This window comes from Cervus elaphus, chromosome 26, assembly GCF_910594005.1.
Source record: "Cervus elaphus chromosome 26, mCerEla1.1, whole genome shotgun sequence".
In the NCBI taxonomy this organism is placed as follows: Eukaryota; Metazoa; Chordata; class Mammalia; order Artiodactyla; family Cervidae; genus Cervus; species Cervus elaphus.
In genome coordinates this window covers 32,001,522-32,026,606 of record NC_057840.1, presented here as the reverse complement: position 1 = coordinate 32,026,606, position 25,085 = coordinate 32,001,522, and positions in this window count along the sequence as shown.

The window sequence follows — 25,085 nt, the reverse complement described above, 5'->3', positions numbered from 1 at the left end:
AGAAATGTGGGAAAGGTGGGACCCCTTCCAAAAAACCAGATAACAAATTCCCGTGATGCTAAGGCTCTTCAACTTAAGCGGAGCTCTAACTTCTCTCCACTTCCTGTGTCCCACAGTGTACATGCACAAGCAAACACACACATCCAAACCTCTCAAAAGGCTTGTCAAAGTTAATTAAACCACAATCCAGCACAGGTACATAGGTCTGGGAGAGTTGGGGAATATTTATGCTGCTACTTATTCATACTTAATTAATGTAAGTGCTTCTCTAGTTTGTAAGTAGAATTCACAACAATTCATTCAGATGAACAAAGCAACTGTTTAGAACCACAGCCCACCATCCTGCTCTTCACCAACGGGTGGCATCATGATTGCGCCCAGATATTTAAGTCTCAATTAAAGATTGTTAGTCTGTGGACGAAATCATAAAGTCAGGCAGGTAAAGTAAGTGAATGAAGTGAAACTAGTAAAAGACAATAGAGAAGTTGGTGGCGGATGAAGTAGAGCATGCCCGATCCGAAGGGGCAGCCAAGCCTCAGCTCTAGCCAGTTGTAATCATGAGGGTTTGGGGGTGCACTGTTGCAAGGTATTCTGACTTTCTAAGACAGTGTGAAAGTTCTGATTTTTATGTGAAATCTCCTGGTTTTAAATTTTGCAGCTAATTCACATTTTAGAAAAGCTCCGTGCAGACTAAACACACCCAGGTGTGCACACCAGATTGTGTTTGTGTTTTCTGAGCTAGTTTATTCACATTATTAACTCCGTTATGCCCCAAAAGCACAAATCTTTTGGACAGTGATAAAAGCGGTAAAAAGAAGGCCAAGAAAGTCCAAAATTCTGAACTAATCCCATCAGCGTGCACAGTTCTTTGAAGACAACTAACTTTATGTGGATATGGATACATTAATTGATTTAAAAGTAATGCTTTCGACTCATGAACAAACAGACTTATTAACCGCTTTTAAAAACCTGATGTATTCATTAAGACAGAAGCATCATCAACATTTATATTGTGAAACTTGTTTAGAAAGGGATTCTCCTAAATATCTCCTTATAAAAGGAATACTATTCTGTGACAGACTCTGTGGGAGAGTGAAAGTCTCTGGCATTAAAAAATAAATTACATCAAACATGAGCTTTGAAGGCAAGACCAGTTGAGAAAAAGAACAACTTGACCACTCAATAAGAAAAAGCCTACGTGAAAGTCAAGGTACTACAGCAAAAAAAGTTACAAAAGAATTGGAGTCACAAGACCTGGAGTTTTAGCCTTAAGCTCTGTTAGTAACACATAATCATGCCTGATTCTGAGCAAGTCTTATATTTGTGTAGTTCAGTTTCATGTTCTATAGAGAAGGAGTTAATAATTACTTTCATTACAAGCTTGCTGTATTCATTATAGAAATGTAATATAGTTTATAAATAGCAAAGCTTAAATAAGTTGTAAAATAGTACTATTAAAATGATAAAGATAATGAAGAAAAGGAGGTGGACACAGGACGGAGAGAGTAAACATATCAGATAAAGCACATAAAGCTGCAACCATTTGTAGTCTGTGAAAAAACTTGTCCTGGCTCTTGTTGGACTGCAAGAAATAGGCTCAGATGGTAAAGAATCTGCCTGCAATGTGGGAGACCCAGGTTCAATCCCTGGGTTGGGAAGATCCACTGGAGAAGGAAATGACAACCCACTCCAGTACTCTTGGCTGGAGAATCCCATGGACAAAGAAGCCTGGTGGGCTACAATCCATGGGGTCACAAAGAGTCGGACACAACTGAGCGACTAACACACACACACACACACACACACACACAGGGACCGTGCTCTAAAGGACTCTAATTCCACAATAACACTCCATCAAAGGCACCTCAAGCAAAGCTATCTTCAAAGCTCAGTTCAGTTCAGTTCAGTCACTCAGTCATGTCCGACTCTTTGCGACCCCACGAACCGCAGCACGTCAGGCCTTCCTGTCCATCACCAACTCCTGGAGTTCACTCAAACCCATGTCCATTGAATCAGTGATGCCATCTAACCATCTCATCCTCTGTCATCCCCTTCTCCTCCTGCCTTCAATCTTTCCCAACATCAGGGTCTTTTCAAATGAGTCAGCTTTTTGCATCAGGTGGCCAAAATACTGGAGTTTCAGCTTCAACATCACTCCTTCCAATGAACACCCTGGACTGATCTACTTTAGGATGGACTGGTTGGATCTCCTTGCAGTCCAAGGGACTCTCAAGAGTTCTCCAACACCGCAGTTCAAAAGCATCAATTCTTCTACGTTCAGCTTTCTTTATAGTCAACTCTCACATCCATACATGACTACTGGAAAAATCATAGCCTTGACAAGACAGACCTTTGTTGGCAAAGTAATGTCTCTGCTTTTTAATATGCTGTCTAGGTTGGTCATAACTTTCCTTCCAAGGAGCAAGCATCTTTTAATTTCATGGCTGCAATCACCATCTGCAGTGATTTTGGAGCACTATAAATCCTGGGTAGTGGTTTATACCAGCCCCACCCTTGCTTTTATAATTCAAGTCATTTATTTTGCATTGAAAAAGCTTGACTCAAATTTGGGATATTCTAGGGTGCATCATGATTGCAATGCAGAAAGGTACATAACAGGAGGCCAACCCTCGTTACCTGGAGAGAGAGTCCAGTGCTAGGATATGAAGGAATCAGAGTGAAGTATACATTATATTGCCTCACCACTATTATTTTATATTAAACTAATATCTATATCAATTTATATCATTTTTAAAATTTTTGGCCACACCCCACAGCATGTGGAATCTTAGCTCCCCAACCAGGGATCAAACTTGCACCCACTTCACTGAAAGACAGAGTCTTAACCACTGGACTGCCAGGGAAGTCCCAATTTATATCATTTTATAACAAGCATTTCACAGCATATATGCTAAGATTTCCTTAGTTACTTATTAATTTTAAAAGATTTTGAGGGAGACTTCTACTCCAGACATGACTGAATAACAGAGACTAGACTTTTTAACTTCTTACCAGAAACAAGAAAACTGGACAAAATGTAGGAGGAACAGTTTTGGGATATTAGACAATAGGCAACACAGGACTGTGCTCTCTCAGAGAATGGAAATACATGAGGTGAGCCCAGTAATCACCCCAGTTATCTGTTTGGAGGCTTTTCTGGGTCATAAATCATGGAGGAAGGGATCACAATAGAGTACTTTACTTGAGGAGACCTAAACCAAGTTTCAGCATATAGAGTTGGCTGGAACATTTAACCAAAGTATTATGCAGGGGTGGAGGAACAATGCTTGGAGAAAGAATGCATAGGAATCAACAGTCACCTTAAATGTAAATAGTCTAAACACTCTAGTTAAAAGATAGAGATTGTCTGGCTGGATAAAAATAAATGGATAAATATGCTGCCTCCAAGAAGTCCATTTCAAATATGATAACACAAATATGCTAGAAGTAAAAAGATGAAACATGTTATATCATGTTAATACTACAAATAAACATATGAGAAAAAACTTAACCTGGAATTTCTATACTAATGTCAAGCAAAATAGATTTCACAGCAAAGAATATTACCAAATATTAAAAGCCTATTTCATGATAAAGGCAAATTAATCAAGAGAACATCATCCTAAATGTGAAAGCAACTAATAACAGATCTTCAAAATACATGGAACAAAACTAACAGAACTGCAAGAAGAAATAATTTACAATTATAATTGGAGAGTTCAACACCCCTTCCTCAATAACTAATCAAACAAGTTGACATAAAATCAGTAAGGATACAGAAAAGTTAAACATTTCCATCAATCATATTGATGTAATTGACATTTCTAGAACACTGAACAAAAGCAGTACGAATACTCCTTCTTCTCAAGGGCACACAGAACTTTAACCAAGTTAGATCAGATCCTGGATGCACAAAAGAAGTCTCAAATGAAACTGGAGGGTATTATTCTTAGTAAAATAAATCGGACAAAGAAAAACAAATAGTGTATGGTATTACTTATATGTGCAATCTAAAAAATAAAGCAAACAAATGAATATAGCAAAACATAAGCAGACTTAGAGAGAAGAAACTAGGGGCTACCAGAGCAGAGGGGAAAGATATAGGTAGGGGATTAAGAGTTACAAACTACTATGATTAAAATAAATACGCTATAAGGATATATCACACAGCACAGGGAATAGAACCAATATTTTGTAATAACTTTAGAGTATAAACTATAAAAATATTGAATCACTATGTTGTATAACTGAAACTAATATAATATTATAAATCAACTATACTTCAACTAAAAAGTCTCAAAAAATATAACAGGACTCAAGTAATACAAAATATGTTCTCTCACCAAAATTAAAAATCCATAACAGAAAGTTACCTGGATGGAGAAGGAAATGGCAACCCACTCCGATATTCTTGCCTGGAAAAGTCCATGGACAGAGGAGCCTGGCGGGCTGCAGTCCATGGGGTCACATGACTGAGCATGTGTGCACGGGGGTGGAGGGAGATGGGTTGGTAGCAATACAGTGGTAGAACTGAAAAAAAAAGAAAGTTACCTGGAAAAATATTTAAGTATTTGGAGACTAAGTTCCTTTAAAAAGTAATCCATGGTCAAAGAAGAGATAAAAAATAATTTAGAAAGTATTTTGAATGGAATAAAAATGAAAACAACATTCCCATACTTGTGGGATGCAACTAAAATAGTACTAGAAAGTATTTTTAGAGATAATAAGTGATTATTAACAACTACTTTATACTAATAAGCATCATGCCAAAAAATTTGATAACTGAGATTAATTAGACAAATTCCTTGAAATACAAAATTTATCAAAGTTCAGCCAAAAAGAAAAAAACAACCTGAATAATTTTCTATATCTATTTTCAAATTTTAATTTGTATTAATAGGTTTTTCCATGAATAAAACCCCAGGCCCATTTGGCTTCACTGGGAAATTCTGGTAAATATTTTTTTTTAAAAAAGAATACCATTCTACCCAAACCCTTCTAAGAAATTAAGAAGGAGAGATTAATTCCCAATTCATTCTCTGAGGCCAGCATTACTCTGACAAAGACAATTTAAGTGGGAATAAAAGACCTACACATATACAATCAATTCATTTTGAGAAGGTGCCAAGGTAAGTCAATGGAGAAAGACTTTTAAACAAATGGTGCTGAAAAATCTGGATATCCAAGTGCAAAAGAAAAAAAACCCTCAACTCTTACTTACACAAGACTACAAAAAGTCTTTCAAATTGGATCACAGATCTAAAAATAAATGTAAACTTATATAACATCTAGAGGAAAAACATAGAGGAAAAAATCCTTATGAAATTGGTAATGGGCAAATTGATAAATTATACTATGTCAAAATTATAAGCTCCTGTTCTTTGAAAGATACCTTAAAGAAAATGAAAAGACAAACATCAAATCAAGAGAAAATATTTGTAAAATGCATCTCTGAAAAATGACTTGCATCCATACTATATAAAGAACCCTTAAAACGGAATAATTAATTTTTTTTAAAAAAAATTTAAAAACAGCAAAAAACTTAACAGACAGTTTACTAAATAGATACAGTTAGAAAATAAGCACTTAAAAAGATGTTCAGTAGTTCAGTGGTTGACTCCATGCTTCCAATGCAGAGGGTGTGGGTTCCATTCCTGGTATAGAAACTAAGATCCCACATGCTGGGGAAGCTGTAGGTGGACTAACTAGCAGCAGGGCATCCATGTGACGGGTCAGTGGTATCCAACCACCTCATCTTCTGTTGTCCCCTTCTCCTCCTGCCCTCAATCTTTCCCAGCATCAGGGTCTTTTCCAATGCGTCAATTCTTCACATCAGGTGGTCAAAGTATTGGAGCTTCAGCGTCAGCATCAGTCCTTCCAATGAATATTCAGGACTGCTTTCCTTTAGGATTGACTGGTTTGATTTCCTTGCTGTCAAGAGACTCTCAAGAGTCTTCTCCAGCACCACAGATCAAAAGCATCTTTCCTTTGGCGCTCAGCCTTCTTTATGGTCCAGTTCTTATACCCGTACATGACTACTGGAAAAACTATAGCTTTGATGATACTGACCTTTGTCTGCAAAGTGATGTCTCTGCTTTTTAATATGCTACCTAGGTTTTCTCCTTTTCTTCCAAGGAGGAAGCATCTTTTAATTTCATGGCTGTAGACACCATCTGCAGTGCTTTTGGAGCCCAAGAAAATAAAATCTACCACTGTTTCCACCTTTTCCCCATGTATTTGCCATGAAGTGATAGGACTGGATGCCATGATCTTTGTTTTTTGAATGTTGAATTTTAAGCCAGCCTTTTTACTCTCCTCTTGCACCCTCATCAAGAGTCTCTTTAGTTCCTCTTTGCTTTCTGCCAATAGGGTGGTATCATCTGCATATCTGAGGTTGTTGATATTTCTCCCAGCGATCTTGATTCCAGCCTGTGATTCATCCAGCCGAGCATTTCACATGATGTACTCTGCTCTTAAGTTAAATAAGCAGGGTGACAATATATAGCGTTGACGTACTCCTTTCCCAATTTTGAACCAGTCCACTGATCTATGTCCAGTTCTAACTGTTGCTTCTTGACCTGCATAGAGGTTTTTCAGGAGACAGGTAAGTTGGTTTGGTATTCCCATCTCTTGAAGAATTTTCCACAGTTTGTTGTGATCCACACAGTCAAAGGTTTTAGCATAGCCAAAGAAGCAGAAATAGATGTTTTGAAACTCCCTTGCTTTTTCTGTGATCCAACTGGATGTTGGCAATTTGATTTCTGGTTCCTCTGCCTTTTCTAAATCCAGCTTGTTCATGTGGAAGTTCTCAGTTCACGTACTGTTGAAGCCTGAAGGATTTTGAGCATTACCTTGCTGGCATATGAAATCAGCACTTCATGTTCCTTGTATGTTCCTATTGCAATAGTCTTGAACAAAGTCTTCCTGGACTATTTGACTCTGGTACTTTTTTTTTTTTAACAGTATGCATGCATTTTTATTTTTAAAAATTATTTGGATCAGTAACTGATAAAAGCAAACAGTATATCTAGAAACATATCAGGTTTTTGAAACACAGCCCAACTCAGTAAACATTTCTTGAGCATTTGTATATTGTGTTTGTATTGAAGATACCACACAAAAAAAGTAATACATTCAGGAAATGGGCAGCATATCCAAAAGAATCCATTATAGACATCAAATCTGACTTGCTTACTTATAACTGAGACAAAGACTAGCTTTGTGATCTCAGGCAAAAGTACTCTCTTCTCTACATCTCTTATTCTGAAAAATAACAGTAGTGTACTGCATGGTTTGTAAATTTCTTTGATTCTTGGATTCTGAGATGAGTTTGAATTAACACAACAACTTGTTTTTGGCAGTAAAGTTACTAAAATATTTTTAAAATTTTTACTTCAGTCAGAATTTATTTAAATATGTTAGTAGTTTGTTTTAGTGGTAGAATTGGACAGGAGTAATATAGGATTCAACAAAGCATATCTGAGTTCTCTGAGAGGTACTTACAAATCGATATTTGAGACTTATCTGAAATCCTAGCTATTTTTTCTCTTTACAGGACATAGTTTAAAGGTCCAAAAAGTATTCTGGAGAGTATTACATTTTGGAGCTTGCTCAAAGTTCTTCTATAAATACCCCAGCAAAGGAAAGAAAACAAGCCATCAGCAATCAGTCCGTCAGGGATTTATCGAGCAGCCTAGAGTGTTGGACTCCAGTCCAAACTGCTGTCACGGTTATAAAGGCAGCAGAGTCATCATTCAAATGGATTTAAGTGCCCATTGTGTGTAAAGACCTTGCTTACCTCTCAGGGCTAACAAGTTAAGATGGATAACGGGAGCCTCTCAGCCTTAGGGGGTGCTTGGCACAGCAAAATTCAAACACTGTAAAGGTAACTACTTGTCAACCGAGTTCAGCACAATTGTCTGTAGTGAGGCTGTGGAGAACTAGGAGTAAGTTGCAGTCATGTACAGTTGAGTTGGATTCCTGGTGTATTCCTGTTTACTAGTTGTGTGGTTGTGGGCAGGTTCACTTAATCTCTGAGCCACTCAGAGCTCTTGAAAGAATTAAATGAAATAGACTACATGACCTGCATAGGAATTCACTGGCATATAAATTATGCTTAATAAGTATTAGCTGAATTCATTGACAGTAACAGTTCAAGTTAGAGGTAGTAGTGGTAGAAATTTAGTCACCTTTATTTACTCTGTAGGGAATCAGAATGTGCCACTTTGGCAGAGGTGTTACTTTGAGCTGAAGATACTTGAGACACAGCAAATGCAGGAAGGGCTACAACCTCCTTTCTACCTAAAAGTAGGATATAAAATTTCTTGTGAGAAAGGTGCTCTCCCTGTACCAGGAAGGGCAAGATAACCTTTTCATTTCTCTTTTTTTTGGCTGCACTGGGTGGGTCTTCATTGTCTCACGTGGGCTTTTCTAGCTGTGGCAGGAAGGCTTGGTTGCCTTGTGGACCAGGGATAAGAACCTGTATCCCCTGCACTGGAAGGTGTATATGTAACCATTGAAGCACCAGGGAAGTCCCAGGTTAAGCTAGCTCTTTATCATTAGAGACTCTTAGCCCAGAGATGTAATGTACATAACATGCATGCTAAGTCACTTCAGTCACGTTGACTCTTGTGACTCCATGGACTGTAGCCCACCAGTCTCCTTGGTCCATGGGATTCTCCAGAGAACAGTAATGGAGTGGGCTGCCATTTCCTTCTCCAGGGGATCTTCCAGACCCAGGGACTGAACCCATGTCTCTGAGGTCTCCTGCACTGGCAGGAGGGTTCTTTACCACTGGCATCTCCTGGGAAACCCCTAACGTACAAAACAAATCTTATTAAAATAATCCTTACCATCCATTTAGTTTCCCCCATATATTTACCTTCCCACAACTGGCCACTTCTAAGAGCCTGAACCCATTTTCCTTCAACTTGTCATGTCTCCACAATTTATTATTCTTTCTGAAGCCCCAGGTTGTAAGCACCACTTTGAGTTACTCATCACTGAGCATCTCCTGTGTTATGTGCACTGCACAAGTTTATAAATTCTGTTTTTCTCTTGTTAGTCTGACTTTTGTCCATTTAATTTCCAGAGCCTCAGGCACGAACCTAAGAGGGTACAGAAAGAAGGTTGTTTGTTTGTTTTTATCCCCCCTCCTCTATAGTGCTTCCCTGGTGGCTCAGACGGTAAAGAATGCAGGGGACGTGCAATGCAGGAGACCAGTGTCCAACCCCGGGGTTGGGAAGATCCCCTGGAGAAGGGAATGGCTACCCACTCTGGTATTTTTGCCTGGAGAATTCCGTGGACAGAGGAGCCTAGAGGGCTAGAGTCCATGGGGCCACTTTTTTCACTTTCAGTTTTATGTATGTAAGTAAATTTGTGAGAACTGTGTCTATCCAGAGAGACATCACTCTTATCTATTCATTCAGGAAGACTCTATGGAGGAGGTAAAAAAAAAAAATCACAGACTGATGGCTTATTAGAGAGCTTATTAGCGTAGAGGGAACAGAGAAATCTGAACGCATCCTCAGGCAAGGAAGAGATGACCAGAAGGTGCTTCACATGTTGGAGGGAGCTACAGACCGTCATTATGATTGTGGCAGCAAGGGCCAGGAAGAGAGCGGTGGGAGATGAAGCCACAGAAAAGCCTTTGAATTCCATCTCAGTGGAAGTGGAATTCCCCGGAGGGCTTGAGCAGCCAAGTGACCTGCTCTGAATACAAGAGAAGTAGAGCTGCTCCTTGCCAGTCAGAGCGGGCTACCTGGAGTTTTGACTGGAAGGTTTACATCTGCTGCACAAATACGTAGGTCTAGAGAAGTACTGAGACAGCTCACTTTTCTCTAGATAGCTTATTTTGTTTTAAAACCGTGCTCTGCAGTTGGCTGAGGGACGTATCTGTCATAAACTCAGCCTTTGACCTTAGCGTGGCTCCACTAGATGCTAGAGGCTATACCCCTAGAAGAGGCTAGACTCCGCTTCCTGCCTCCTCTCTCCATGTGGCAGAAGCAGGTGGAAAGGGAGGGACTATTCCCTGAGAAAGGGGGTTGAACTGGCAAGTGTGAGAGGCAGCATTAGAAGCAATAGGCCAAGTCAGAAGAGGTCTTGGCATTGGGAACAGGTTGTATCCGTATCATTTCAACCTCAATTCTACTTCATGGCCAGATGCCAGCTCGTGGAGGGTCATAAAATGTTAGAGCTGGAACAAAAGAGTTTGGAGAACTTCAAGTCCTACAAATAATCAGACTGTACTGAGGAACCCTGGGAGTCCACAGAGGTGACTCAGGGACAATCCTGAGGGCAGATGTGAGGGAGAGCCAGTGGGTGGAGACAAGCTCTCCTCCCTACCGGCCCTTTACCCCACTGCTTCCATCTATGTTAGATTGGATATTTATCTAAGACCTTGCTTGAAGGAAAGGTTTTGCAGCTAAAACAAAAGTTTGAAAATAAAAATCAAATCCACTTTAATCAACTCATTGTGGAAATGAAGAAAAATGTTCAGAGATTAATTACAAATGTTCTTGACAACCTTTTCTCACATGGGGCCTCTTAATCACTTATTGCCAAGGTGCAAAGTTATTTAATGAACACTTACTATGCGTCAGTCACTTGACTAAATTTTTTACAAACTTCGTCTCATTAATCCACCAAGAACCCTATGATGTAGGTATTAAGGGCCCTGTTAGTGAGAAAATTGAGACTTGCTGAGGTTAAGTGATTTTTTAATGCTTCTCAGCTGAGAAGCAAAGCCAAGATTTGAATCCAGGCTAATCCATCTGACACCTAGGCCACACCTTGTAAGTTCTATCCTATCCTCAAACAAATGAACAAACCTATTAGCCAAGGTAATTTTCATTGTAATCTTAAAAAATATGTTAAATGTTTAGAAAAGCCATAAAAGCTAATAATATTTATAGAGCTTTTCATATTTCAACACATTCTTCATGCAGTGCTCACCTTAAGCAGAGGACTCTCCTAGGAGACTTACAAATATTAATTCATATAATAGCTCTAACAAGTGGTTACTATCAATATTCCCAGTTTGCAGGTGAGGAAAACTGAGGTGCAGAAAAATTAAATAAATTTGCCCCCTACTGGTAAAGGATGGATGCAACAACCTAGCAAAAGCTACACACAGAAGAATTCATTCAGAAGCAGGCTTCTTTTCAACCTGCACTCTTTTAAAGCCCACGCGTCCAAAGTCACCCCAGAAGGGAGAAGAACACGAGAGATTTTATGAGCCGGAACTGGATGGGCGGGCTTTACTCCTGTCACATCCTATTGGCTAAAAACCAGTCACATGACCTCAACTAACTGCAAGGGAGGCTGGGAAATGTGCTCTAGTTTGGGGAGTGGGGAGGAGAAAGTTGAGGAAACTCCAACAATCCCTTTTACTATAGAGGAAGACACTTTAAGTGATGTAAAATATACTCAACCTACTTGAAGGGGAAAAAAAAAGCCAATTTTTGAGCTTAATTTTTTTAAAATTACAAATCTCGGAAGGCTAAGCAACATTTTGTGGTGACTTTCTTTAGTAAATGGAGGGCAGCGCCTGCCCCTCTCAGCTCCGGCGCCCTCCAGCGAAGGCTGCCCCCAGGATGGCTCTGCGGCTCAGAACCTCAGTTTCCCCGCTAGTTTAGGTCCGGATTTAGATTTGACGGGGATTCGTCAGGGAACCACATAGCAGACGCCATGGGCTATTCAGAGGCTTGGGAGATGAGTATCACCTGTACTGGGGGATAATAGCTGGCCACACCGCAGGAAGTTGGGAAAGAAAGTGACCACTCAGGGATAAGCAAGTCATCGGGAAGAAGTGGTTGGCCACCTCCAAAACACAGAGAACCACCCCACCAAAGCCGACCGAAGGAAACAGCCTACACTGAGAAGGGAGTGAGGGCCCTGCGGGAAAATCTTAGGGCAGGAGTCGCTCACCCTAAGCCGATGGTGACCGGAAGAGCCCCGAAGAGGCCAGGCTGGTCAGTGGGGGTCTATGGGGAACCGAGGGGCCCAGGTCCAGTCCAGCCTCACAGCTGCCCTGTAGGAATTTGGGACCATGATTACCAGGAATACGTTTGGTTCCTCCCCCCACCCCCCAAAAGAAACAGAAAATCGGGATTTCCTGTGACTCTTTTCATTCTAAATTGTTGCTATCAGTTTTAAACATTTTGTTTGAAACCATACGTTAAGTAAAGCATGTGCCTAGGCCAGACTGACCCCAGATGGGCAATCCGTGACTAGGGATTCGGTCCACAGGGCACAGTCTGCTACGGAGAACTGTCTCTGTGAAGCCAGGAGACGCTCGGGACTCCCTCCCGCGTGTTCTGGGATTTTTTGTGGGCAGGGAGGAACCATACCCTGGAAAACATAACCAATAAACATGAACCAATAAGGATGGAGAGAACGTGGTGATGACTTAACCGCTGGGACCAATTTTCATCAAGAGAATGGAGTCCTTATTCTTCTCGGAAGACGACAAAGTTCAAAGTAGGGGCCTCATGTCCACAGTGGGGCTTCTCTGGTGGCTGAGGTGGTAAAGAATCTGCCCGCAATACGGGAGGCTCGGTCTTAGATCCCTGGGTTGGGAAGATCCCCTGGAGAAGGGAATGGCTACCCACTCCAGCATTCTTTCCTTGGAGGATTTCAGGGACAGAGGAGCTTGACAGGGTACAGTCCAGGAGGTCAAAAAAAGTCAGACAGGACTGAACGACTGATACTTTCCCCTTCATGTCCATAGAACCTCCTTGCTCCTTTACCGGTCACAACTTCCTCCATCCTCTCCTCTAGGCGGCCTTTGAGAGCGCCGCCTTTACCACCGGAAGTACATCGGCTCTCCAGGCTGGCTGGGCTGGGTCAACCCCACAGCAGCCGGTAGGTAAACCAGCCAGGAAGCTCCAGCGGTTTTCCTAGGTTGAGTTGATAACCATTGGGTTAAATGAAAAATACACTTAGCTTAGTTTACACAAATCTTACGGGGCTACCTTTTGTAAACCAAAAAATCTGAGAAAATGAATAAACTATGCCTAAGGTCAACCCTCCTAATTTCTTGTATCCATTCAGAATGTGAAAATCAGGGGTTTTGAAACTGAGGCTCACAGGAACCTCAAACAGATACGTGGGTAAGTGGTGCTAGGTGACCCATTTGGACTCTGTTTCAGGCTTGGCAGGCCCTCTCACCAGTAACCCCGTGACCCCCAGGGTGGGGTGGGGAGAAAGAGTTGAGAACCACATGGGAGTACAAAGGATGACCTTGCTAAAAAAAGAATTTTACTTTAAACACTATTATTAGAATATTTATTAAATATAAACTGTAGTCATATTTTAATTTATATTTAAATTATATTAACATAAATTATCAATATAGATCAATTTTTATAATTTTTAGTTATTTTAATTATTTAAAATTAATTAACAACAGAAAACCAACTTTTTAAATTGAAAAGCAATAGATTTCAGTTATAATGATACAGATATGTTGAGGAAGGAGAAAAAAATATTGGAATTGAGATAGGAAAAAAAGACATGGAGTTGTGTGGGAAAGAGGTAAAACTCTACTGTCAGGTGGAAAATTGCATTCTTCTAGCTGTTGAGGTTGCTGACCACCTAGTGGATACTCAACAAGCCATTAAACCTCTCTTAGCTGTTTTTTTTTTTTTAACCTATAAAAATGGAAATTATGCCACTGAAAAGGCATAATAGGATATTTGTGAAACCACTGGAAAATTACAAAATACCATAAGACAGTAAGAAGTTATGATAATATAATTTTAATAACACAGATGAAGAAGCATAGAAGAGGACAAAAGCAGGTGAGGAGGGTCCATTGAAGGGGGAAGATGGAAGGGTGACTTGGTGTGTTCTGCCTGCTGTAGTGTAGCCATCAGAACAAATTTGCTCCTGTTTTTGCTGCCCTTTGAAATTCATATTGTCATCGTAATCTCTCTGTAATGATTCCAGTCAGCTTTATTTTTAACTTCAAAGTTTGCATTTTAAATAAATGTTTGTTCTAACGCAGATTTGGGTAAGTGTTAAATGCATAGAGAAGTTCAGAGATTTACAGTGGCCTGAACTATGAATTTCTGTGATATTGAACATTTTTTTATCCTCAACATTTTATCAGAGATTGTTTTCCTCCCATATTAACTGCCTCAACTCCATATTTGTGACTAGTGTTTAAGTTTTTGTAGCCTAAGTGTATGGATGGGAGTTTCAAGGGAGGACAGCCTTTATCTGAGAGCTGAACTTCAGGATAAACATGATCTTTTTGACCCCAGGTGACTCTGGTGCAAGGACTCTATCAGGTGGATTTCATCTTCTCACTACTTATGATTTTCCAATAACTTAATGAAATCCGAACTCTCTATTGTGACAAACCAGCCCCTTGACAATCTGGCTCCAATCCCTTTTCCATCTGGTCCCCTAATAAACAGGGTGACACAGTGTCATGGCTTAGGAAGAGAACAATTCAGGTTGTATGTGAAGAATGGAGAGTATTTGGAGAGGGGGTCTCCAGGTAAAACAACAATAATAAAATGATACACCATTGATATGCTTGAACAAAAAAAATTAGTTGACATATAAATAATCTGATGGGGAAAAATTGTCTCAGTATATAGAAAGCAAAACAATTATAACTCCAAGAAAACAAACATCTCCAGAATAAAAAATGATAAAAGTGGATTACTTGGGTTTTGCAAAAACACACTAATATCAATACCTTTATTGACCTTACTAAAAATGGGATATAACTGTTGGGAGGATGGCAAGAGAGGAAGTAGGGGTGGGGAATGTAGGAGTGCTAAATCTCCACCTACTATCACAGAAAATCAATAAGTAATATCCAGGTTTTAAAAAATAGCTCCATAAGCACACTGTTTAGAACTCTAGAAATAAATATCACTCCCTTCAGTATACCAGCTATAGAAGTTTGTCTTCATACTCTAGGTACTCAATATGAAAATGTCTTGCTCTACCAGGAAATTTTATATAGCTAATAGCTTGTCAAGGCACAATATGCACTTAGATTCAGATGCATTAGTAGAGATAATGTATGTGAATCCCTCTTTTGAGTCTTTTCTTGAATTTTTCTGACCAACTGTTTATAAGATAATTGTATTATCATTATTATTTATCTCATTATTATGACATAGACAAATCATCCTGAGACCATGGGTCCATTTTGCTACTTTCTGGCTGTCCTTTGCATTTGCCTTGTTAATGCCTACTTATCTATTCTGTGGGCAACTTCTCAGTTAAATTCGGTGATATATCTTGAAAGCTATTTCCATAGTCACATACAAACAGCAGAACCTTGGCAATTCTCCATAGAATAAGTGAATAAGGTTCATTGTCACTATCCCCCCACCCCCACTGCCTTGTTATGGAACCCTTTCCTCTGGGCGCCACTTAGTGATAATGTCAACTCAACTTAGTGATAATGAGACAACTCAAATAGCATATTAGTGGTGGCTAATTATTTTTAATGTAAAGATTAAGTACAAACAGAAGTTCTAGTATTCTTCCCCTTTATTCTAGTGAACTGTCCTTGACACCCAACCTGGGGAGTCCTAGGGTGTGTCCTTAGAGACCTGACCTCAATGCACTCAATTCTGAGCCTCTCATACAATATCCCAGGCACAAGGGAGAGGGTGCAGGCCATCAGGGTCTCTAAAGGAAAGGGGAGCTTTGGCCAACACAGAGCAAACAAGACATTTCCTTGAGCTTTGTTCTATCTTAACTTTTAATGCACATTTTGTCTACTGTGTATGAACACTATACCAGTGTGTGTTTCAATCAGGCATACCTGCATCAAGCTGAGGTAAATCTGATTGAAAGTGACAGTCCAGGCAGAGGCCTGTGCTGTTCAACTACTTCATCTTTGTGACATGTTACTAGGATAAAGGAATCATGTTGACTTTATTTTATCACTGAAGGCCAGCAAGCAACCAGAGTGTTCACTGAAATGTTTCCCAGGAGCCTCTGACTTCCTAGAAATATTCCTAAGAACTCTAAGCTGCCAGGTAATAACTTTGAAAAGCCACCCTTTTCCTTGTCCAGTAACCACAGGCTGTCTTATGCTTTGATAAGGATGGTTGGCTGCTTATAATAACTAGGCAATAGAAAGGCCAAGTTTGAAATATCTAGAGGTGGGGGGTGTAAAGGACACACATAATTCCAGGTGTGAGTCTATACAGGAGCAGCAAAAACACTGCTCAGATAATCCCTCATTTCAATTTTTCACTGAGTTATTGTTATCCTGTGGCAGAAGTCACTCACATGGATAAAGGTGCTAATGGGAATATAGAATTTGTCCTCCAGAAATGGATGGAAATAATACAAGGCAGAAGCTTAAATGTCATAAATGCAGTGTGGATCCAGTGCTAGAGGAGTTGAGCAGAAGGAAAGATTTCTTCTGACTTGGAGAGAGGAGCATCGGGGGAGCACAGGTGTCCCCCTCCTCCTGGGGGGGGAGGCATTGAGGAGGTCCGGGGCCACGGGACTAGGACATCCAGAAAGGTTGAAAAGGGAAGAAATTTGCAACCAAGGGGTTAAAGTAATGATTTCTGAAAGAGTTGAAAATGTTTGGATTTTTTAAAAGATTTTTTTGTGGACCATTTTTAAAGTCTTTATTGAATTTGTTACAATATTGGCTCTGCTTTATGTTTTGGGAGTCTTTTTTTTTTTTTTTTTTGGCTGTGAGGCATATGAGATCTTACATCCCCGAGCAGGTATTGAACTCACACCCTGTGCATTGGAAGGCAAAGTCTTAACCACTGGACTGCCAGGGAGGTCCCTATTTTTATTTTTTATTAGAAAATATTTGATTTTTAATGGATAATCTAAGTAGTCATTTATTTGTATATTGTAATCCTTTTTAATTCCTATAATTGACAACATGTGGTATGGTAAAATTGTTTTTATATTCATCACAGTGGCAGTTTACTCTCCAGATATATTTGCAGCCAGAAATCTTGTAATTCTAAATTGTGAATGTAGAAATTCAGAAATGCTGCTTCCTAGATTGTAGGACATCTACTTTATACATATTATTTGAGTTAGTCTTCTTTTTTTATAGAAGCAAAGAAAATTAAATAGTACTGAATGGTTTATGACAAAAAAGCTGTCCCTGCCTCACCCCTCTACCTCCCCCATCCCTGGGTCTGATCCCCAGAGGCAAGGCCTTTAAATTCTTTAACCATTTTGCTTGCTATTTAATTCTAGATTTCTAACTAGTATGCTTATGTGAGTTTTTTAAACCTTGGACATTACCTATTGGTTTTCTGTTATGTTGGATGAAGATTTAGTGCTTCTGAATTCTCTACCCCTACTTCCTCTCTTACTATCTTCCCAACACTTATATTCCATTTTTATTTAGCTAGGTGAATAAAGGTTTTGACATTAGTATGTTCATGGAAATAATGTTCATTGTAAAACCTAAGTAACCTACAATTATTATGTTGTCTTTCTTGTAAAATGCTTTGTTCTTCCAGACTTATAATTGTCATGTTTTCCCTTTTACAATGTTCTACATGTTGAAAGCTTGAATTTCCCATGTAATTATTAAAATTATATACACTATAATTTTTTATAATAATTTGATATATTATTTAATTAAACAAGGAGGTCGTTAGACTGAGGTGGCGCTCATATTGGGTTGGCCAAAAAGTTCATTTGTGTTTTCCCATAAGATGTTAAGGAAAAACCTGAACAAACATTTTGGTGAATCACAATACTATGGCAGCCTACATAAGCAACCCAAAATCTAAGCCTGTAAACGTCTCAAGGTTACAAAAATGTTAAGGACAACCAATCTCAAACACTCAAGTAGGCTTTAAGTGAAGGACAAGTGTTAGTTGCTCAGTCTAGCCCCACTCTTTGGGACCCCATGGACTGTAGCCTGCCAAGCTCCTCTGTCCATGGGATTTCCCCGGCAAGAATACTGGAGTGGGTTGCCATTCCCTTCTCCCGATAATCTTCCCGACCCAGGTCTCCAACCCAGGTCTCCTGGATGGCAGGTAGTTTCTTTACTGTCTGAGCCACCAGGGAAGCCCGGCTTTAAACTATAGTCAAATAATTACTTTGTTTTCTGGTGCTACACCTCGTCTAAGCCTCCCCTGGCTCCTGCAGGGGAGGGACCCTAACTGCTTCCTGTCTTGTGCTTCCAGATTCCGAATGTTTCTTGCTCAAAGAAACTCTGGAAATTTGTAATATACCTCAGTTTATCTTTCATATCAATCACCTGGATAAGGAAGCTGTGGTACATATACACCATGGAATATTACTCAGCCGTTAAAAAGAATTCATTTGAACCAGTCCTAATGAGATGGATGAAACTGGAGCCCCTTATACAGAGTGAAGTAAGCCAGAAAGATAAAGAACATTACAGCATACTAACACATATATATGGAATTTAGAAAGATGATAACAATAACCCTATACACAAAACAGAAAAAGAGACACAGAAATACAGAACAGACTTTTGAACTCTGTGGGAGAATGTGAGGGTGGGATATTTCAAAAGAACAGCATGTATACTATCTATGGTGAAACAGATCACCAGCCCAGGTGGGATGCATGAGACAAGTGCTCGGGCCTGGTGCACTGGGAAGACCCAGAGGAATCGGGTGGAGAGGGAGGTGGGAGGGGGGATCGGGATGGGGAATACGTGTAAATCTATGGCTGATTCATATCAATGTATGACAAAACCCACTGAAATGTTGTGAAGTAATTAGCCTCAACTAATAAAAAAAAATAAATAAATAAAATAAAACCACTTAAGCACATCAGATGGCCTTTCTTTTTATTTTTCTGTTTATTTTCCTGGAGACTGCCTCTACCTCCCCGCGACTTCCATCCTTCTCATACAGTCCAGTCTGGATATTTGTTAAGCCCACTGAACGCAGTCATCCATGGGCTTCTCTGTTACTTTGCTAAATTGGATTCTGTCCTCTGGCTGTCATGTGTGTGTGCTAAGTCACTTCAGTCATGTCCGATTCTTTCTGACCCTATAGACCGTAGCCCTCCAGGCTCCTCTGTCCATGGGATTCTCCAGGCAAGAATACTGGAGTGGGCTGCATTGCCCTCCTCCAGGGGATCTTCCCAATGCAGGGATCGAACCCGCATCTCTTATTTCTCCTGCATTGGCAGGTGGGTTCTTTACCACTAGTGCCAGTGTCATAGAGGTACATATTTTTTCAGCATCTTGTCTCTTTTTTCAGCCTTATTCTGTGGTCGCCAGCCTCAAACAGCCCCCAATGAGCCACCCTTCCTGATGTTCTGTGCCCTTGTGTGGTTCCCTCCTACACCAACCCGAGCGGCAAATTGAATAAAATGAAAGTAATGGTGTGTGACTTGGGAGGCCGGTCAGGAAAGGCTCCTGCAGCTCCTGCCTTGCTCTCCTGGATCACACCCTTGCCCTGTGGGAAGTCAGCTGTCACATCAAATAGAAGATCCTGCCAGTGTCCACAAAGGTGGTGCACAGGTTCATTTGTTCTCAGTATCAGCCTCGAGAAGCAGCAAAGACAGCAGAAACTTTTTCTTTTCACTTTTGCACTGAGTTAATATTTTTAGATTTGTTGAACATTGAACACATGAATACACCCTAGTTTTATATGTATTTATTCATTTCGGGCAATTTGAAGGAGACAGGACATCATTATAGCTGTCAGGCACCATTTGGCCTTGCTAAGACACTGGTGGTTATCTTAACTTCATAAACTCAGGCAAGCATGACTTCTTCCGTTTGCATCTTGGTGAAGGATCTACTTCAGCTGCTACTGCCATTAAGACCAAGCTTATAAATAAACCTTCAAGTCCCCGTATCACCAAATGCAAACCAAGATTTTTCAGAAAAGAAGTAAATATATATTCAAGGTGCTCTCATGAAAAATGGTATTTCTGTTGGGAAATAGGTCAAGGGCTTTTGGCACCACTAATAAAGTAAAAACAATTTATTTAAATTGTTTATTTTGTCATCATCTCATACTTTTAAATTTTGCTTGTGTTTCATAACCGGTATAGTACATGAGTGTAGTAATACACTTACATAAGTGTTAGTCGCTCAGTCGTGTCTGACTCTTTGTGACCCCGGAGACTGTAGCCCACCAAGCTCCTCTGTCCATGGGATTTCCCAGGCAAGAATACTGGAGTGGGTTGCCATTTCCTTCTCCTGGGGATCTTCCCGACCCAGGGATTGAACCCGGGCCTCTCGCATTGAAGGAAGATTCTTTACCGTCTGAGCCAGCAGGTATATCTGTGTTTGTGATACAGGTTCACACAGGCATCTGTAGGACGGAAGCAGCACTGTGAAGCAGAGGGCGCTCAGCCTTTGGAATAAAACAGAAAACAACAAATCACAACTGAGTTTGCGTTCCAGCACTGCCGCTCCCAAACGTGGCACCTGGGAAATCTCATGATAACAGTGCCTGCCTCATAAGGTTAAGGAAAGATTAAACGTAAAGTTCCGTGGGGTCTCAAACAGGGGGACACAACTTAATGACTAAATAGCAACATCCTGACACTTACTCTCTTAGTTCCCTTTGCTCTCATATCCGTTAGGGTTCAATCAGGAGAGAGGATAAGTTTAAATAGAGAATAATTACCTAGTAAGAAGGATGCGATGACGCAAACTATTAATTCTTTTTTTTTTTTTTTTTTTTGTGGCACCACACGCTATGTGGAATGTTCCTGAACCGAGGATCAAACCTGTGTCCCCTTTACTGGAAGTGTAGCCACTGGACAGCCAGGGAAGCCCAGGGTGCAAGCTAGTATGTGTAGAATGGATAAACAGTGAGGTCCTACTGTATAGCACAGGAACTGTATTCAATATCCTATGATAAACCATAATGGAAAAGAATGTGGAAAAGAAGGACTTCCCTGATGGTCCAGTGGCTAAGACTCCCAGTGCAGGGGGGCCAGGTTGGATCACTGGTCATGGAACTAGATCCCACAAGCCGCAACTAAAGATTTTGCATGCCCGCAATGAAGATGGAAGACCCCGTATGCTGCAACTAATTTAAGACCTAGTGCAGTCAAATAAATAAATAATTTTTTTTCTAGAAAAAAAAATGTGACTTTTATGAAATTCCTTGGTGGTCTAGTGGTTAAGTCCACCGGCCAATGCAGGGGACACAGGTTCAATCCCTGGTCCAGGAAGGTTCCACATGCAGCGAGGGGCAACTAAGCCCCTGAGCCACACCTACAGAGCCAACACACCCTAGAGCCCATGCTCCAAAAGCAGAGAAGCCACTGCAAGGAGAAGCCCAAGCACCATGCTAGAGAGTAGCTCCTACTTGCCGTAACTAGACAAAAGCCTGCATGTAGCAACGAAGACCCAGCATAGCCAAAAATAAATATAAAGATTTTAAAAACATGAAAAAGAATATATATACATATGTATGACTGAATCACTTCACTGTCAGCAGAAATTAACACAGCATTGTAAATCAACTGTACTTTAATAAGTTATAAAAAAAACAAAAGTGTTAGCTATAAAGGGGCAAAAAATATCTCTGTAGAATATCCTAAGGCTGAGTGAGGAAACACTGACAGAAGGAGCAAACTTAAAAGGGAGGTGTTGTGGGTTGAATTGTGTCCCCCAAACCCACATGTTGAAGTCCTAAACCCCAGAATGTGACCTTCTTTGGAATGTGACCTTCTTTGGAATGACTTTATGGTCATTACAGATGTATTAATAATTAATAATGTTAGGATAAAGCTGTACTGGAATAGAGTGGACCCCTAAACCAAAATGACTGTGTCATATATTAAAAGAGGAAATTTGGACGCCAACATGAACACGGGGAGTACAGCATACATGAAGGTTGAGACTTCATGTGATGCTTCTAGAAGCCCAAGAACCAGCAAACCCCCAGATGCATGGAATAGATTCTCTTTCGGCTCTCAGAAGGAACCAAGCCCGTTGACAGTGTCATTTCGGACTGCCAGCCTCCAGAACTCTGATATGATAAATTCTGTTTAGTGTACTTTGTTATGGCATCCTTAGGAAATGGATACAGGAAACCTCCTTCCCAAACTGGAATTCAGGCATTATTGGGGAGTGTGTGGTTGCAGCCCAATGGATGATAGATTCATTCACTGAAATGCTGCAGTGAGTGCCGTTGCATCTCCCCTCAACCATCCCTTGTCACTAGTAGCCATGCAGAATAGGAGCAAGAAGAAAAGACTCAGGCCGGCTAAGTAGCAAAACCCCTTCCTGCGGCGGTGGTCCTTCTGGCGCCCTCTACTGACAAGATTTAGCATCACTCCTGCAACAAAGGAGGAAAGTTTACAACGCGCTTCTCCTTGGCTGAGTAACCCAGAAGAGGTGAATTTAGAGTTGAAGGACCATATGTTGATAATTGGCACACACCTCCTTCTTTTAGATGTATTGAAAGAATGTGTAACAGAATTTTGAGATGGATTTGTTTCTTCTAGTGAAATGGCCAGAGGCCGGCAGCTACACATCAGAGTTGTTCTCACAGGTGTCCTTAACATTGTTGGGTGTCATCAACTCTTCTGGCTGGCTGGTGAAGCTTGGGTATACCTTCTAAAAATAGTATTTTTATACGTATAACCTAAAATACATAGAATTATATTTTATTTAACTTCTAGGTTATCAAAAAACATCAACTGATTTACCTCTGAAGGTATACTTTACTGCATGTAGCATACATATTCCTGAAAAGTTAGCAATAAATCATAATTTTCTGATTTGGATTACATCCAAATCAATTTGAGTTTATTCTTCCAAGGACCTTATAATGAATCTTTTATAAATGAATAATTGCTTTCTACTTTTAGTGATTTCTTTATAATCTATCATTTTGAAATTAAACCTTTAGCTATTACTTTAAAAGAGACAAAAATAGAAAAGAGACAGAGGAAGGGAGATTCACTGTCTTCCTGACTGTTGAGCTGATATCAGTCTTCTCCTGACCTCAATAGGGACTTAATGCCCTTGGTCTTTTGGTTCAAAGAGCTGCACTGCTGGGTAGTATTTAGATTTCCTGGGTCTCTAGCTTAAGATGACAGATTCTCAGGCTCCATAATCATATGAGTCAATTCTTCACAATAAATACTTGGTTTTGTTTCTCTGGAGAAGCCTGATGAATACTGTAGTAGCACAAGTGCTTCTTCTTCGTGCATTAAAAACAGAATCAAGGGAATTCCCTGGTGGCCCAGTGGTTAAGACTCTGCACTCCTAATGAAGGGGGCACAGGTTCGATCCCTGGTTGGGGAACTAAGATCCCGCATGCCACATGGCACAGTCAAAAAGGAAAAAAAAATACTAAAAAGTAATTACAAAAAAACAAGATAGACCAGTGGGTCTAATAGTTACACAGTTTCTAAGTACCAATGATTGGAAAGGACATTGTGGAAGATCTGTAAGCCCTGTGAAGTGACGTGAAAACTCCTAGAATTGTGTTGGTGACAACATCACAGGTGGTGTCATTGCATTCATAATTGAAGAAAAAGCTAAATTTCAGCCACAGGTTAGTGGAAGGCCAAGGACATAATTCTTCTTTTCAAGTTGATGGACCCATGGAGTTCAGAAGCCCTGTCCAGAGGTAATTCCAGCATTAACCTGAGGTTGACCTAGACCTTGCTAGAGCAGGCAGGTATGCGTGAGGCTCCCACCACGGAGACTATCACCCTGACACAGGCGTGGGCCCCTCAGCTGCACATACACCTCCTGTGGGATTGCGAGGGCCTCAGCTGCTCTCCCGCCTCCTCCCACCGTAGCTGCCACCTCCCGAACGGGGCAGCATGCAAAACACAAATGCATGTGGCCGTACAAGGCGGCTGCACAGTGCCCGCTCACAGAACAACACAATGGCCAACTTCAGAGTCCACGGTGGATGGTCCCAGGGTCCTGCCCACGCCTTGGCCAAATGAGTCAGTCAAGGAGGAAATGCTTGTGTATTTGCAAGTGTGGTACTGGACGGGCCCATCGACCCACTGACCACTTGGCTGCTGACCATCAAGACCAGGCTGACTGCCCTCATTGTGTTACAATGGCCTATAGACCCGTGTTCTGAAATCCAGAACCAGAAGATAGGGCAGCGAGACCTCATAATGTTTAGAGGCTGCACATTTGCGTTCTGCTCAATTCCACTCTCCCTGGGGGTAGTCTCTTGAAAAAGAAAAAAAAAGAGAGGCTGGCATACTTTCCTAGTGCATTCTGTTCATCCAACAAATACCTCTGAGCCCTGGCGTGTGCCAGATACTGTGCTGGGAAGTCAAGCTGAGAACCCAGCCTCTGCCCTCAGTCTAGCGAGAGAAGCAGATAAGCAGGCAAGCAGACAAAGCACTGCAGGGTCTCATGGGAACTACACAGGCTCAGAAGCCCACCGTGATGATGGGGAAACAGGGAGGTGGGTGGGCAGGTTCACCTCACTAAAAAAAAAAAAAACCACACAAACACACACACACACACCTGACAAGATTTGAAAGTTGCTAAGAGAGTAGCCCTTAAAATTTTTCTCTCAAAAAATTGTTAACTATGCAACGTGGTGGATCTTAACTAAACTTCTTGTGGTGATCATTTCTCAATGTATACATACACCAAGTCATCACGTTGTATGCTTTAAACTAATATTACTATCACAGTATATGTCAATTACATCTCAACACAACTGAGAGAAAAAGAATGTAGGTGAAGGAGGTATGGGCTTCCCAGGTGGCGCTAGTGGTAAAGAATTGGCCTGCCAAAGCGGGAGACATACTAAGACACACTGGTTCAATCCCTGGGTCGGGAAGATCCCCTGGAGGAGGGCACAGCAACCCACTCCAGTGTTCTTGCCTGGAGAATCCCATGGACAGAGGAGCCTGGCGGGCTACAGCCCCTGGGGCCCTAAACAGTTGGACATGACTGAAACGATTTAGCACAGCACGGGCACACACACACATGCTCTCACCTGCACACACAGAGAGAGAGAGAGAAGAAAAAGAAAAAAAAAAAACCACTCAAAATGTTTTACTTTAAATTACTAAAATGAAAGCCTCTAAACTCTATGTTACTTTCCTTCTCAGAGTTTACCTATTGCATAAATATAAGCCACAGATATCAATGAATCAAAAGGAGAGAATGG